Raw genomic sequence first — 15,988 nt, 5'->3', positions numbered from 1 at the left:
TAAGGCCACTCCACACTCATGCTTTTGATGATGGGTGGAGATTCATTAATTGTCTGCTAAGAGTCAGGGTACACCCTTCTGTACCAAGGTCTGGATTCAGAAATGACACTTTTCTGCACGTTGAATGATACTGCAGTCTATAGAGGGAATTTTTACACCAGCCAGCCTCACTTACCTTCCCATTATTCATGTACACTCCAGACTTCCTTTCCAGGGGGGAAAAGGTACAATACACATAGATAGATTAGCAATTTTTCACTCATAGACACTTCGAACTATATCAGGACATGAGTGAATTAGAAAACTATGAGGTTTTGTACTTTCTGAAGGTCTCTGCAGGCTGAGACAACTTAATCTGCAGTGGTCATTATTTATGTAGTCACACTATGCCTACTAGGAATTCCAAGTCGTCAGAAATCTATGTGGTGCATTTACACTGTATAGTGCCCCAACTTCTCACAAGAGAGTATGCGTGACATGTCAGCTGAGAGGCCCTGTATGGAAAAACTATGGATGAACGAGTCAGTCTGGCAAAGATGCTAGGACTGACTGGATTATAATATGCTCACCTTAAGCCAAATTAATGTGGTCTACTTCTCCTAAATCAAGGCAGACCTGTGTGTAGGCTATTTTAAAAACCACTGTGGACGGAAAGAATTGAATAGGACAGTGTTACCCAGCCACATTCAGACTGCAGCAAGCAGACACAACCAAACTATTTGGATATCTAAAGTTTACCCACCTCCATATATAAATGTATATTTGTATACACTCATACCTTTATAGAGAGATTAATGTGGGCTATATATGGGTTTAATTACTATAGTTATGAATGCAAAAAGGCATCTGCATGTTTATGAGATACTGGGTATTTGTAGGACATGACTGAATGGAAGACTCCAGGAAAGGTGGTTGGGTCTTGGGGGAAGCCTTTCTTCTCACTTAAACCACCAGTTTGCAGTCAGCTCCAGTGAGGATGAAGTTATCTGGATACTGGGGTAGCCTGCTCACATGACTTAGGGAAAAATGAAGTCAGAGTTCACCAAGGGTGAAGGCTTGCCCATCACTCTAGCACCTCCATCGCATCCATCTCCTCATTCTGATTCCCCAGGAACTCATGTGAATTTGGTATAGAAAAACAAAACCAATTCAAACTCTAAGAAGATAGGAACTGGCTGCCCTTCCCTTTGCTGCCTGACAGAGAAGCACAAGAAGTTTCATGGGGGAGGAACAGACATTAAAGGTATCAATGCAGATGTTCATACATAAAGACAGCATGTAGGAAGGCAGAGCTGAACTGAGCATACTACAAAGAAATGATTGTGAAAACACATCAAGATGATTCATAAGCACAGTCAATATGTACAAAGACTAAAAGACATGGTAAGAGCATCATACAAAAGAGATGTCTGTACATCAATTAGAGCAGGACTCATAAGATGAAAAGTACACCTCACTCTCTCCTGCCCAATACCCTTGAGAAATGTCACATAGATTAGCACAACCGACTCAAGGTCAGGAAGGCTGAGAGAGCCCAGAGTGAGCTTGAGCCAGCAGAGAGGGCCTGTCCAAGAGTGGCGCTGTCCCCTTACAACAATAAAGAATCACTTTGCATTTTCCTGGGGAGCTAAGTAAGAACTGTGATGAGAATTAGTCTATTCAGAGAAAATGTGCACAAGCTCTCTTTTGAGAACTGAATTCACACGACAGATACCTTGAGGATGAAGATGGAGTACTAAGCCATGGTAAGGCTCCAGGTCCAGTGCTGGAAGCTCAGACAGAAAGATGGACAACCTACAGCTGGAGATTTGTGGTTGGTAGCCAGAAGCTCCAGCATGCCAGTTTTCCTGCCACATCGAGCATATCATAACACTATGTGTCACAAAAAAAAGAAAAAGAAAAGAAAGGAAGGAGAGAGAGAGAATAGGAGGGGAAGGAGGGAGAGAGCTTTAGAAAGAATGAGAGGGGGATAACAGATACTGATGGGGATGTACACAATCTAAATACCTCATATACATGTATGAAATTAACAAGATAAATGTAAAACTATGAGACAAAAAATGGAGCAAAAATCAACAGAAGACTGCAGTTAGAAACAAGGAATTGATTTTTTGGACTCTAACTTCTTGAGTTCTTTATATATTTTGGATATGAGCTCTCTGTCAGATATAGGGTTAGTGAAGATCTTTTCCTAATTAAAAAGCAGGGTACAGAACTAAACAGAGAATTCTCAACAGAGGAATCTCAAATGGCCAAGAAGCACTTAAAGAAATGTTCAACATCCTTAGTCATTGGGGAAATGCAAATCAAAATAACCCTGATATTCCACCTCATACCAATGAGAATAGCTAAGATCAAGAACTCAAGCGACAATACATGCTGGCAAGGATGTGGAGAAAGAGGAACACTCATCTGGTGGGATCACAGACTGGTACAATCACTCTGGAAATCAATCTGGTAGTTCCTCAGAAAGTTGAAAATAATTCTACCTGCTATACTGCTCCTGGGAATATACCCAAAAGATGCTTCACCATACCACAAGGACATGTGCTCCACTACATTCATAGCAGTCTTATTCATAATAGTCAGAAGCTGGAAATAATCAAGATATCCCTCAAGCAAAGAATGGACACAGAAAATGTGGTTCATTTACACAATGGAATATTATTCAGCTTTTAAAAATGAGGACACCATGGATTTTCCAGGCAAATGGATGGAACTAGAAAATATCCTGAGTGAGGTAACCCAGATACAAAAGGATGTACATGGTATGTACTCACTGATAAGTGAATATTAGCCAAAAAGTACAGAGTACCCATAATACAACTCACAGACCATTTGATGTTTAACAAGAAGAAAGACCCAAGTGAGGATGCTTCAATCCCTTTTAGAAGGGGAAACAAAATAACCATGTGAGGCAGAGGGAGGGAAGGACCTGGGTGGGGAAGGGGAGGGGAAAAGGGACAGGATTAGATATGGGGTGGAGGGAGACAAGAAAGAAGCCAAGAGGGCCAGAAAAATTAATGGAAATATGTAGCTGTGGGGGTGTGGGGAGGCAGGGTTAACCTCTAGAAAGTCCCAAAGACCTAGAGTTAGGGTTAGGGTTAGGGAGTCTCCCAGGACTTGATGAGGTTGACCTTAGCCAAAATGCCCAACAGTGGAGAGTTGAAACCTGAGGAGACCAACTCCAGTAGAGTGGCAGTGTCCCCAGTGGAGGGATGAGGCCACCCACCCATCTCAAAATTTTTGATCCAGCATTGTTCCTGTCTAAAGAAAACATGGGGAGAAAAAATGGAGCAGAGACTGAAGGAAAGCCCATCCAGTGACCAGCCCAATTTGAGATCCACCCCATGCACAGGTACCAAACCCTGACACTATTACTGATGCCATGTTGTGCTTACAGACAGGAGCCTAGCATGGCTGCACTCTGAGAGGCTCTACCAGTAGTTAACTGAGACAGATGAAGATATTTACAAGCAACCATTGGACTGAAGTTGGGGACTCCTATGGAAGAGTTAGGAGAAGGACTGAAGCTGCTGAAGGGGATTACAAACCCATAAGAACTATATCATCAACTAACCTGAACACCTCAGAGTTCCCAGAGACTAAGTCACCAACAAAAGAGAATACATGGGCTGGTCCATGGGCCTCAGTACATATGTAGCAGAGGTCTGACTTGTCTGGTCTCAGTGAGAGAGGATACACCTAATCCTCTAGAGGTTTGATGCCCCAGGGAAGCAGGATGCTGGAGGGGTGAGGTAGGGTTGGGTAGGTGTTGGGGGAGCACTTTCTCAGAGGCAAAGGGGAGGGAAATGGGGTGAAGAACTCTGGGAGTGGGGACCAAGGAAGGGGGAAACATGTGAAATGTAAATAAATAAAATAATTTAATTTAAAAAAGGAAAAAAAGAGAAATAAGTAACTGGAAACACTAGACAAAGAAGTGAGAACTGTTGCAAGATAATGACTGCTTTATTTAATTATTCTCTGTGTGTTTGTATTTGTCTACATGTATGTAAGTACTATATGCATTCATTGCCTATGGAGACCAGAAGAAAGTGTCAGTTCCTCTGGAACTACTTAAAGGCAGTTCCAGTTATGAGTCGCCATGTGAATGTTGGGAACTGAACCTGGGTTTTCTAGAGGAGCAGCCAGTACTCTTAACCTCAGAGCCATCTCTTCAGATCATAATAATTGTCTTTTAAAAGCCTATTAGCAACCATGAACAATAAGCATGAAGAATTGGGGAAACATCCTTAAAAAAGCAAGAAATTTTATAAAGGATGAGAACAAAATAGCCAGGTGGCAGTGTGTGGGTTAGTTGTCTAAAATATCACAGTCAAAGCCAAGGAGAAGGAAAAGCCAGAAGTAAAGTGTGAGCAGTGGTAACAGTTTCCCCTTAGGCTAGGTAGCAGCCTACACACCACTGAATAACCAGCCATCCACACACTGCTGAAAAACCAGCCATGTATACATCTCTGAATAACTAACCATCTACACACCACTGAATAACCAGCCATCTACACACTGCTGAAAAACCAGCCATCTATACATCTCTGAATAACTAGCCATCTACACACCACTGAATAACCAGCCATCCACACACACTGCTGAATAACTAGCCATTTACACACTGCTGAAAACTAGCTATCTACACACTGCTGAACAACCAGCCATCTATATACTGCTGAATAACTAGCCATCTACACACCTCTGAATAACCAGACATCTATATATCTCTGAATAACTAGCCATCTACATGCCTCTGAATAACCAGCCATCTATACAAGAGAAGCCAGTGAGCAGTGTCCAAAATGCAACAATAAAATTTAAAGAAGAGAAGCAAGGGAAGGCTCTCAATAGAGCAAAGTCTAACCATGCAGCAAGAAGCCTCATAGAAAGAGAACTAGGGCAACTAAGAGAGAAAACAGCCCAGAGTTAGTAATAGACAACTCACAAGAAGATCAAGAAGCACACAAAAATATTTGAACTGGAAAAGTAAAAATGTAAGTGACTAAAACAAATGCTTAAGTCAGAGTGAAAACAGTCAGATATGCAGAGGAGACAAAATTAAAACTAAAAGATGAATTATAATACATAGCACATGAAAATCAGAAGACAGTACACTCAATACACTGAAGGCTGAGAAAATATAAAATTTTATCAACTGATGCAGAAACACTTCCATGAAGAATACAATGAGTAAACCAACACAAGTCCTTAACTTGTGAATAAATACACAAGGGTTAAGCCAAATGATGAAGTGAACTTGACCATTAGAGTAGCTTTCATAGCATAAAAGAGAGAAATGAAGATAAGTAGGTAAATAGGTAGGTAGATACATAGATACACACACAGATAGATACAAACATAGATACATAGATATATAGATAGATACTTAGAAATATAGATAAATAAGTACATACATATATAGATGATAGATACATAGGTAGATACATAGATGATACATCCTAAATGCATTTTGCACATAAACAGTAAGGTATGTGATTGTTCTAACATGCCATTCAACATAAGCAATATTATCGTAGAGCCTTCAGAAGCACACTGTACAGGCTCGAAGTTCAAGTGGGAATAAGGAGGACTTGAAGGGCTTTGACAGGCTAGCAGCCCTCCACATAGACCCTCTTCAAAAATCACTAGAATACATAAATGACATATCTATCACAAAGGGGACTTTGTCAGTACTATCATTGATTGTTGTTAATTTGTTAGTATCTTAGATTGTTCTAGATGATCTGAATGGGCACTCTAACGAGAACCTGTGTTAAGGACATAGAAGGACCCAGCATCTGAGGAATAACCTCTATAATAAAAGAAATGAGGACTGATACAGGCATAACTAAAGAGCTGAGCAACACCATGCTCCTAGAAGCCTGAATGAGCACAGCCTATGCTCTGCCCTGGAGGTGTGACTCCCTCTGCTCTTGCTCTCACTACACATGCCGTAAACCTAGAAGCTCTAAGACTGTTCCAACTAATGTGACCAAGGTTACAAGTTTCATCAGAACATGGAACTCAGACACAAAATAGTCAAGGAGCTATGGGTGAAGTAAAACTTCTATTTATTTGTGTGATTTAGTATGACCCTAAATGTGCATGAACTGAACACTCAAAAGACTGTGTTTAATAAAGTAATATCACTGTGCCTGTAATATAAGAAAGTCATAGAGAAGGCACCGTGTAGACTATAATTATGCACAAATTGTACTGAACATCAGTGGTGAGCATTCGAGGGAAGAGAGTTACCAGAGTGGATAGGACTTCCCACTGATCACATGAGTTCTAAAAACATACACACACATGAGCCCAACTAAAGAACTTCAAAATACATGAAGCAAGATCTAACAGACCCCAATTAGGAAAGCAAACATATCCAGAGTTGAGATTGGAAGTTTTAAGGCTTGCTCATTACTTGATATTATCTATTTAACAGTCAACATGTCAGTACGTACAAGGATTGGAGAAAGCTATTAGCTGTGGCATCAATTTCACCTGTAGAACTGTCCAGGCTACATTCCAACTATGCCACTTTTCTTTTTTTGTTTGTTTTTTGGTTTTTCAAGACAGGGTTTCTCTGTATAGCCCTGGCTGTCCTGGAGCTCACTCTGTAGACCAGGCTGGCCTCGAACTCAGAAATCTGCCTGCCTCTGCCTCCCAAGTGCTGGAATTAAAGGCTTGCGCCACCTCACCCAGCTATGCCGCTTTCTTAAAGAACATGTGGAATACTCCCAAGGAAGACCATAGCTGGTCTGTAAGGTAGATGTTAACTTATAAAATGGTATTGATACCCTCCTGGGTATATTCTGTAAATGAAGAAAATTTAGTTATAGTAACATAAATATGTTTCTAAAATTCTCAAAAATTTTAAAAATATTTAAAAAATTATCAACCACTTAAAACACAAGTTTATGAATCAAAGCAATAAGAACATTATGTTATTTAATTGCATTAAAGTAAAAAATTCCATGCCAAGAATAGTATAGACTAAAGTATATGCTTTGAAGTTAGTGTATTGCTTCATAATTTACATAAAAAGTCAGGAAGTAGGCAGGGGAGATACCATGCTCATGAAGGTGGTTTTCCCAGGGGGAGGCTTATGCATTGCACTCCTGATGTGCTGACCCCTGCGATTTCCCCAAATGCAGGAAACTCGACTGCATAATTTGTGGTAGTGGGGGACTGCATTCGCGCTCTCCCCTGGGGGAAGAAAAAAAGTCAGTAGGTAGAGGAGATGGCTCAGCAATTAAATTTTTTTACTGCTTTTGCAGAGGACCTGAGTTCAATTCCCAGCATTGATGTAGTTTCCCATTACCACATGTAACTCCAGTTCCAGAAGATCATATATCTTCTTTTGACATCCTTGTGATGAGGTACATGCACAGTGTACATACATACATGCATACAAACTGATGTATATAAAATAACATATTTATATTAAAATACATATATAAGTATGAGGCCAATAAATGCAAAGAAACATATTAAATAGAAAAACAATTTTCTAAAATTCTATAAATGTACAAGAGAAAAAGTTGAATAACTATATACCAACTTGAATTATTAACATCAAATTTTAAAAAGAAAAAAACCTAACTATAAAAACAACTATGGGGACCTATGGCATTACTGTTTCCTTCTCTCAAGTGCTTATGGGGAGAAAGCCAATTAGCTCCAAGAAACATTCTGGGAGGAGCTGACTTACTGAAGAAAGAATAAATCTGAGGCTGTAACTATACAGAGAAAACCACAGATGTATATTTTCATAAAACATAAATACAAAAATATTTCATAAGCTATGTAACCAGTATGGTGGCACAAACCTATGACCCCAGCACTTGAGAGGCAAGAGCAGGAGGATTGCCAGGAGTTCAAGGACAGGCTGCATATTGAGACTGGTCAACTAACTAAACTGGACAATTTATGCTTTCTAATCTCAGACTGTCTCTATAGCTGCAGTGGTGGAAGCCGAGTTCAGCACTGACCTGTGTGTTTGAGAAGTACTTAGTTAACTCAGGGGGGCAAATGCTACCGTTTAACACTGAGGGCTGGAGAGCTCTATCAGGAAAATGTATATTCTATTCCCTGATAAAAGTAGATTGTAAGCAGCAAAAGACTGCTATATTCCAAAGACGTAAGGGGAGCAGGAACAGAGAGCAAGGAAACTTAAGCAAAGCAAATGGCTTCTGAAATGCAAACCTGGATTCTTTTCCTTGATGTGCTGAGTGTGGCTGAGAAGGGAAATAAACAAACATTTACCTCAGGTGATAACTAAATATATACTTATTTCATTGCATATGTATACATGGTGTGTGTGTGTGCATGTGTGTGCATGTGTGTGTATGTGTGTGTGTAGCCATCTAGGAAAGGCAAAAGGCAAATGAGTAATATTCTGGAGATGGCCTGTCATTTTTGCATGGCCTGTGATGGGTAAGCTCTAAATTGCAGGGCACTCAGAGATTTCATCTCAGGGTTGCTTCTTACTGTTGATATGCCTTTTCCTAACACTATACAGACTAATAATTTGTGAGCATTACCCCATCCTATTGGACAAATTTCCTGCAGAACAATATGAAGATTAATTTTCATGAATTAATGCTATTTAGGTGAATTAATGATTTTACAGAATGCCTGATTTGATTCAAATCATTTAAGAAAGAAAGTTTTAGGAGATGGTTTTAAGTGTTTTGCTAGGAAGATATAGTAAAGTCAGAATCAATAAATATAATATGCATACTCCTTTTAGAATATTAAGCAAAGTCTGCACAATAAGAAATACAATGAGCTTGCACAATTATACTAAAAAGAGAAATAGGATTGGTACAGATTTGTGATTAAGGAAAAACATTCATTCTAGGTTGGATCCAAGGATGAAGTCAGAGGTGTGCACTATAATAAAGCAAGGCCATGTGAAACTATTGCTTTGAACTTATAATGACCCTATAAAGTGAAACACTGCTTTGAACTTAATATCAACATCCTTCTGTTCCTTCTGTAACTCCCCTTTTGAGTAATTTTATAAAGAACTTTTGTCTAAGATAAGAAATAATGTGGTGGCATCTAAGTCTCTGCTCCATCTATCAAATATATGCATATATATATATATATATATATATATCCACACATATGTATGTAGGTGTATGTAAATATGCATTAACACTTGTAGAGTTGATGAGATAGGTGGTTAGGCCTTGCCAGAGTTTGTGAGTCTGTGCATGTTGCCTGTGTAAAAAATTTAATTCTTTTCCTTTCTTTTCTCTCTGGTTCACAAAAAGTAAATGAGTTCTAAGCCTCTCGCCTGGCCAGCAAGAGGTCCTTGGGATAGAGAGAAAGAAGAGAAACCAGTGCCTATTAAAGCACAAATAATAAGAAACCCTCATTTATATATCCTTTTGAAGCCACGCCCCCTAGTGACCTTCTTTCTGCAACCATGCCTACTTTCTCTATATATGTATCATACATATACATATACATATACATACAAACCCATACACACACACACACACAAACACACACATCTCTCTGCAATCCTCCAACCCTTGGAATCTTCTCACAAGGAGGCAACTTTTACTCAGAAGTGCTTATTTCCAGAATCTGCCATTCAGGCCATTTCCCTGTGAATATCATCTTAGTGTGGACACATGAGGGAGGCCATCCAGATACTTTATTCTGACTCTCCAAAGCAAGGGTTGTTAGCAGGTACAACATTTGTTTCCTGCACCAATCATCCATTTTCAGTCATAAAATATCATTTAGCTCTGTTTTAAGACTCTAATCAAAAAGAGATTGGAGTCTTGAGTTTTTTTAAATCTCATAGCTTATTAAATTTTATCTTAGTACATAAGACTGTTCTCAACTCAATATATTCTTCATCATATTCTAACATCTGTAAGAGCTCTCTACTAATACTGTGAATTTTGCTTTTTATTCTTCTTTAGGTGTGTGTGTGTGTGTGTGTGTGTGTGTGTGTGTGCACTTATATCTATAGTGTGGGTGCATGTATGCATGTGTATAGGTACATGTGTGGGTGTGTATGTAGAAGCCTAAGAATGATGTCAGCAATCTTATTACACTACTCTCCAATTTATTACTTTCAAGGAAGGGTCTCTCAATCAAGTACAGAGATTGCGGATATGGCTAATCTCACTAGCCAGCTTTCACTGGGGACTCCCTTTGTCTCTGTCTATAGAAGCTGAAATTACAGACAAGCCAATGTGCCTGTTGGGCATTTACATGGTTTTTAAGAATCCAAAATCCAGTCCTCACTCTTGTGAAGGAGGTGATTTAACCACTGAGCATCCACACCCAAACACTGCGTTTTTTCTTTTATTCAAATTTTGGGCAAAGATAGAGACTAGTTCAAAAATAAAGATATTTCTGACACTACCTCTTTTTCTCTAGGTAAAAATGGCTCATCAAGCTACATGTTTTCGTAAGTATATTTGAATAGCTATTTTTTCACCTCATATTTATGTATTTTTGGGTTGCTTCACAGGAATATCATGAGGCATAGTGCTGAATGATTTTTGTAACATTATAGTACAGCATACACACAACAGTGCCATGCACAGACTGTATGTTGAATAAATGCTTCATGTGGAAAACACCAGGCCTTAGAATAATTCCTGTGGCTTTTCCACAGTAAGGCTCATGGTGTGAATTCTGAGCATGTGTCTGCCTGGCTTCTGAGGAGGTTTGCTATTTCCCTCATTTGCTCTAGAACAAGATAAAGATATTCAACTTTTCTAGAGATGAAGGCTTGGAATGAAGTGACATTTATCTGTGCCCAGTGATGAGTGTAGGCAGTAATGAAAGAAGGTATTCATAGGTCTTAATTTTATTGGGATGCTTAAATGGTCTCAAAACCTTCTGAACCAACCTTTTAATTAGGTCCTGCCTTGAATCACCAGACTTCCCAAGTGTCTTAGTCAAGGTTTGTATTCCTGGACAAAACATCATGACCAAGAAACAAGTTAGGGAGGAAAGGGTTTATTCAGCTTACATATCCACACTGCTGTTTATCACCAAAGGAAGTCAGGATTGGAACTCACACAGGGTAAGAACCTGGAGGCAGGAGTGGGTGCAGGAGCCATGGAGGAATGCTGCTTGCTTTCTTGCTTTTCCTGGCTTGCTTAGCTTGCTTTCTTATAAAACCCAAGACTCCAGCCCAGGGATAGCACCACCCACAATGAGCTAGACCCTCCCTGCTTGATCACTAATTGCAAAAATGCCTTACAATCTCATGGAGGCATATACTCAGGGGAGTTTTCTTTCTCTGTGATAACTTCAGCTTGTGTCAATTGACACACAAAGCCAGCCAGCACACCAAAAGTTTGTTCTATCATCTATGGAACATTCTAGGTATGTAGTCATTCTTGCTGAGCATCCTGGGAAGTATTAGCCTGATGATGCTCTGTGAAAACCCATGTCAGGAAGATACTCATGTAGGAAAAAGTTACTACAGGCTGAGATATATGTGAAGGGATGATGCATGCAGGAGATCCTAAAATACGGCTGTCTTCTTCCTACCATGGACTCTCCTTTGTGAGCTGATACAACAGTAAATCTTACTTGCAGGTGTTCTGGGCTCACCTGTAGCTGAGAAGTATCCAGACTCCAAGAACACAACACAACACAATGTGGGTTATTGCTTCACTTTCCTGTCTTCTTAGGAGTCAGACTTTGTCACATGCTCAGATTCACAATCAGACACGATGGATCTGGCCTTCGGCAGGGTTAGCCACTGTCATCTCTTTAACCATTTCTCCTCTCTACCATATGAACAGTTGTGTACATTCTCACAGTTTAGAAACACAGTTTTATACTTTGGAATTGTGTTACTTTTAAAATAATAATTGGTTATCTTTGCCTCAAACCAGTCAATCCCTATATTGTTTCATACTAACTCTATTTTCATTTTATTTATCAGCTACATAGTTTTTTTTCATCTTAACTTAGAACTTTACTACCCAATAGATAGCTGTCAACCCTGGGACATTTATATTTCCAATAATATAATAAATTTTAGATAAAATTATTAGGTAGCCATCAATCTGGAACATTTCAATTTCTAGTAATATAACAGTTTTAGTTAAAATTGAGCAAACTTAACCATCTAATTCTTGAATTGTACTGGTCACTCATGAACTGTGGCTGATGTATTGGAGACAGTATGTATAACATTACAGAACACTGCACTGTACCGTGCTGGTCTAGAAGGGTAAAGATTAGTATGTGATTCATGTGGAAGCAAACTTGGCCTCCAGTTATGGGCTGTGAGATCAAACAAGTTACTGATTCCAGACTACAATCATAGGCCTGAAGTAAGCAGTCCTGCTCTCAAGAGGAGAGGTGGGAAGTGATCAAGGGGAAACAGATCTCAAGTAAGACCAAACCCCAACAGAGAAAACAAAGCTAGAGCAGAACGCTAGAGAATAACTTTCAAATCAATAAGAGTCAGGTTGCTGAAGTTTAAAGCAGCCTCCCCCATACTTCCACTGGGTAGCACCATAAAGATGTGTCAGGGTTCTCCAGGGAGACAGGTTGCATGGAAGGTGGGGACACTTAGCCCATGCCTTATGACAGGGAAGAAGCCCCACAGCTCTGCATCTGTACCCAGCAGCTTGGTTCAGTTCAATTCCATGGGGCGCAGAGCAGTGTGGTTCTCAGTTGAGACTGAGAACTGTAGGGTCTTAGGGTCCTGTGTCTGCCCCTCCACAGGGCTTGGCTCCTCAGGGAGGCAGGACACAGAAAGTTGACCATGCTTAACCCACACTGTCACCAGGCGGGTTGTTGGGCCATAGGGAAGCCGTGGGACACCCCTCCGTGGGTCCGGAACTGCAGTCTGAGGCACAGGACGGGTGGAGCTGGCTTGGGAGTCCCCTGGAGGCCAGGAGGCGGGGCCATCTGGTTCTCAAGCTCTTTGACACCCTGGCATCACTGGGAGCGCTGTAATCATTGAGAAAGGAGTGTGGGCCCTCAGGCTGGATCTGGCCAGGGCCAAGGGGGAGAAAGGGGAAATCTGGCTGGTCATCCAGGAAGAGTTCTTGGCTTGAAGGCAGGTGGGCTTGAGCTTGGCTTAGTGGCAGCTATGGCTGGGATCAGAGAGAGGCCTTCTACAGGAGATTAGACGGTGGCTCTATAAGCAGAGGCCTTCTCCAAGGCTCCCCACGGCAGATGAAAAGAAACAGTCCATGGTTTTAGGACATTTATTGTCATGGAGGAAAGTGGATGAGTAAGAAACATACTCCCCCTTCTCAGGGTGGGCCTGAGGTTAAATACCTTTTGCAGTGAGGAGTGTCTGGGAAGGAAAGCTTATTGTCTAAGCCTCCAGGTCTTTAGGTGCCTTATTTAAATGGAGATCTGTCTTGAGCCTACAGGACCACAGGTCCCCTTGGCTACCTGTGGAGGGGCTTGGGGCTTTGCCCTTATGTGACTGACCGCCACCAATTTATGGAGGGCTGCAGCTAGTGACAGGGGCCTGGTGTCTGGAAATCAGGTGAAACTCCTACTGTCCCTTCAAGGTCACTGGGGCTTCTAGCCTTAGCTCAACCAGGAACCAGGTTACCTTCCACGGTCCCATATCTCCCTGTTTTACGTTTTTGTTTTGTTTTGTTTTGTTTTGTTTTTTGCGTTTTTTGTTTGTTTTTTGTGTTGTTTTTTTTTTTAAGGAAGTCATCACCGGAGTGACTGTGTCATTTGTAATGAAAAATTGGGGGTTTAGGTGTGTTTTCCTTTGTCTTTGGTGGGCTTAGATGCAGGGGGAAGGGGCCTGCTCTGCCACTCTGTAGCTGTGTGCTCTAGCAGACAGGTCCCCTTGAGAACCTATGGCAGGGGAGCCACTCCTGCTATGCCTGGAGTCTGGAGAAATGTTCTAGTGTCAGATATCAAAGACATAAGCCAGTTCAACTGTATGTTTTCTCCAGGCATCCATCCCCAGCCAACTGGCTGGCATCTGTAGACATTGAGGACTGGTCCTCTCTACCTGACCTGATAAGACCCCCATGAGAACTTCCCGGGCATACCAAAAGAAATGGCTTTTTGTTTGTTTGGTTTTGTTTTTCCTTTGTTTGTTTGTTTTTTGTTGTTGTTTTTTTTTAGCTTTCTAGGTCTTAATTTATCCTGCCAAGTTAACACTTAAAATAGTTCTCTGCAGTGGCTAGTTCCTGTGGCCATTCGCCCTGGGATTCCTCAGGGCGCCCTTGGAGTTTGGGGAGAGGGACACTCCTCAGCAGTGATCTCTAAACACCTTGCAGAAGACCTGGCTGTGTGTTCCAAGGTTTACCACCTCTGAACTCAAAGGGATGGCCCTGGCATCTTGTGCTGCAAACTGCATCTACTGGCACCACCTATGGTTGGGTAGGAGCACTAACCCCTGAAAGTCTAAGCTCAGAGGCTTGAGGGAAGGCCTGTGCAAGACTGAGTCCTATCCTTGATATTGTCCTACTCTGAACCGGTGATAAGAGGGGTAGAACACATCCTTCAAATCACCTCTAAATTCCCTCTTCTCTTGTGTTGATAGGGCCATATCTTTTTTATTTATTTATTTTTTATTTATTTTTTATTTTTTGAAAGTTTACTGATTTTTTGGATGTACATATTCACAAATGTAGTACATATTGATAGGATATTTTTGTCATATTCTTTAAAATTTACAAAATATTATAACAATAAAAATGAGTATTATGAAAGTTGTTTGATATAAAACAACAATCAATTTAACAGTCTTATGTAGATTCTCGTCTATAGCAATAGTGAAAATACATTTTTCTCAATATAAATTTTAAATAACTCCAAACATATTAACTGTATACTTCAAAACAATACATCACTACTAGTATTTTCTTAAATGAACATAAATATATAAAGTCTTTTTGTTTGTTTTGTATTCAGTAGAGTTTAAAATCTTGGCTCTAACTGTGGTACAAGCCCAAAATAAGAACAATTTTTAGACATTGGGTTTCATTGTAATAAGGCCGTACTTCAATGACCCTCATATCACCAAAGGATTTTACCTCCATTGTAGCTAAGCTGAGAGTTGATAGTTGTGCTGCATCAAGAAATGAATTGTAGGCTCGATTTTTGGATATAGACTTCCTGCTATGGTCAAAGCTATTTGACTTGAGTGAGTGACTTCATTCTCAGCCTACAGAGAACAGGTTACATTCATGTAAGAAATGGTGTAGGTATTAAAATGGTCTATCCATAAAGTCATTCACCAACTGTTTCAGTGAACAATGGTTCTGCTTGGAGGGTGGCACAGACATTAGGTGAGGGTAAGAATTAGATTCATTAGCTGTGATAATTTGGAAAAGAATTCATCTCAGAGAAAGAGTAACTTATAAAAACCTCTTCTTCAAACTTTATACAAGAGTTACAAATGTCAAGCAAAGAATTCAGTCTCACTTTGTTGTTCTCTTACAAGCCACCTCCCTAGTTAATTGTCTATGTTTCTTTTGGGTATATAAATACTTTTGAAATATATAAGCTGTTCTGAAAACCATAGTAGAGTGTAAAAACATGAAATAAATAATACTATTAATAGAGAGGCTGAGATAGGGGAAGCAAGATTTCAAGACCCTTATGTTGTATACAGCAAGACACTGTCACAAACAAACAAACTGACAGTGTATATAGATTCTACAATGTTGGACCTATTTCTCCAATTAACAAATTAGAGAGATCATTGGATGACAATCATCAAATTTCCAATTTCTCATTTTATTGGATTTCAATCGATTAGGATATGTTGGTAATATTAATTTTCAAATTAATATATTAAAAAAAGTAATCATCACTTCCTGTTGTTTTTATTGTAAGAGGTGGAATTAGGTTTGTATGGATTTGTTGAAAGATTACCTTCTTGCTTCTTCTAGGGTGTAGTTTGCTCCTTATGTTGATGTTTGTTCTATTATCCTTTGTAGGGCAGGATTTGTGGAAAGATATTGTGTAAATTTTGTTTTGTCATGGAATA

The 15,988-nt window shown here is 40.0% G+C and overlaps 1 non-coding gene across 1 annotated transcript; it reads left to right on the top strand.

The window, feature by feature from the left end:
- Window positions 1-7,054: 7,054 nt before the first annotated feature.
- Window positions 7,055-7,218, top strand: LOC116079482. Its single transcript, XR_004114027.1, has one exon. It is a non-coding gene; the product is annotated as a U1 spliceosomal RNA (small nuclear RNA).
- The last annotated feature ends 8,770 nt before the right edge of the window (window positions 7,219-15,988 follow it).

The sequence above is a fragment of the Mastomys coucha genome, unplaced genomic scaffold (assembly GCF_008632895.1).
Source record: "Mastomys coucha isolate ucsf_1 unplaced genomic scaffold, UCSF_Mcou_1 pScaffold5, whole genome shotgun sequence".
Classification (NCBI taxonomy): domain Eukaryota; kingdom Metazoa; phylum Chordata; class Mammalia; order Rodentia; family Muridae; genus Mastomys; species Mastomys coucha.
This window is presented reverse-complemented; position numbering and strand designations above follow the sequence as displayed.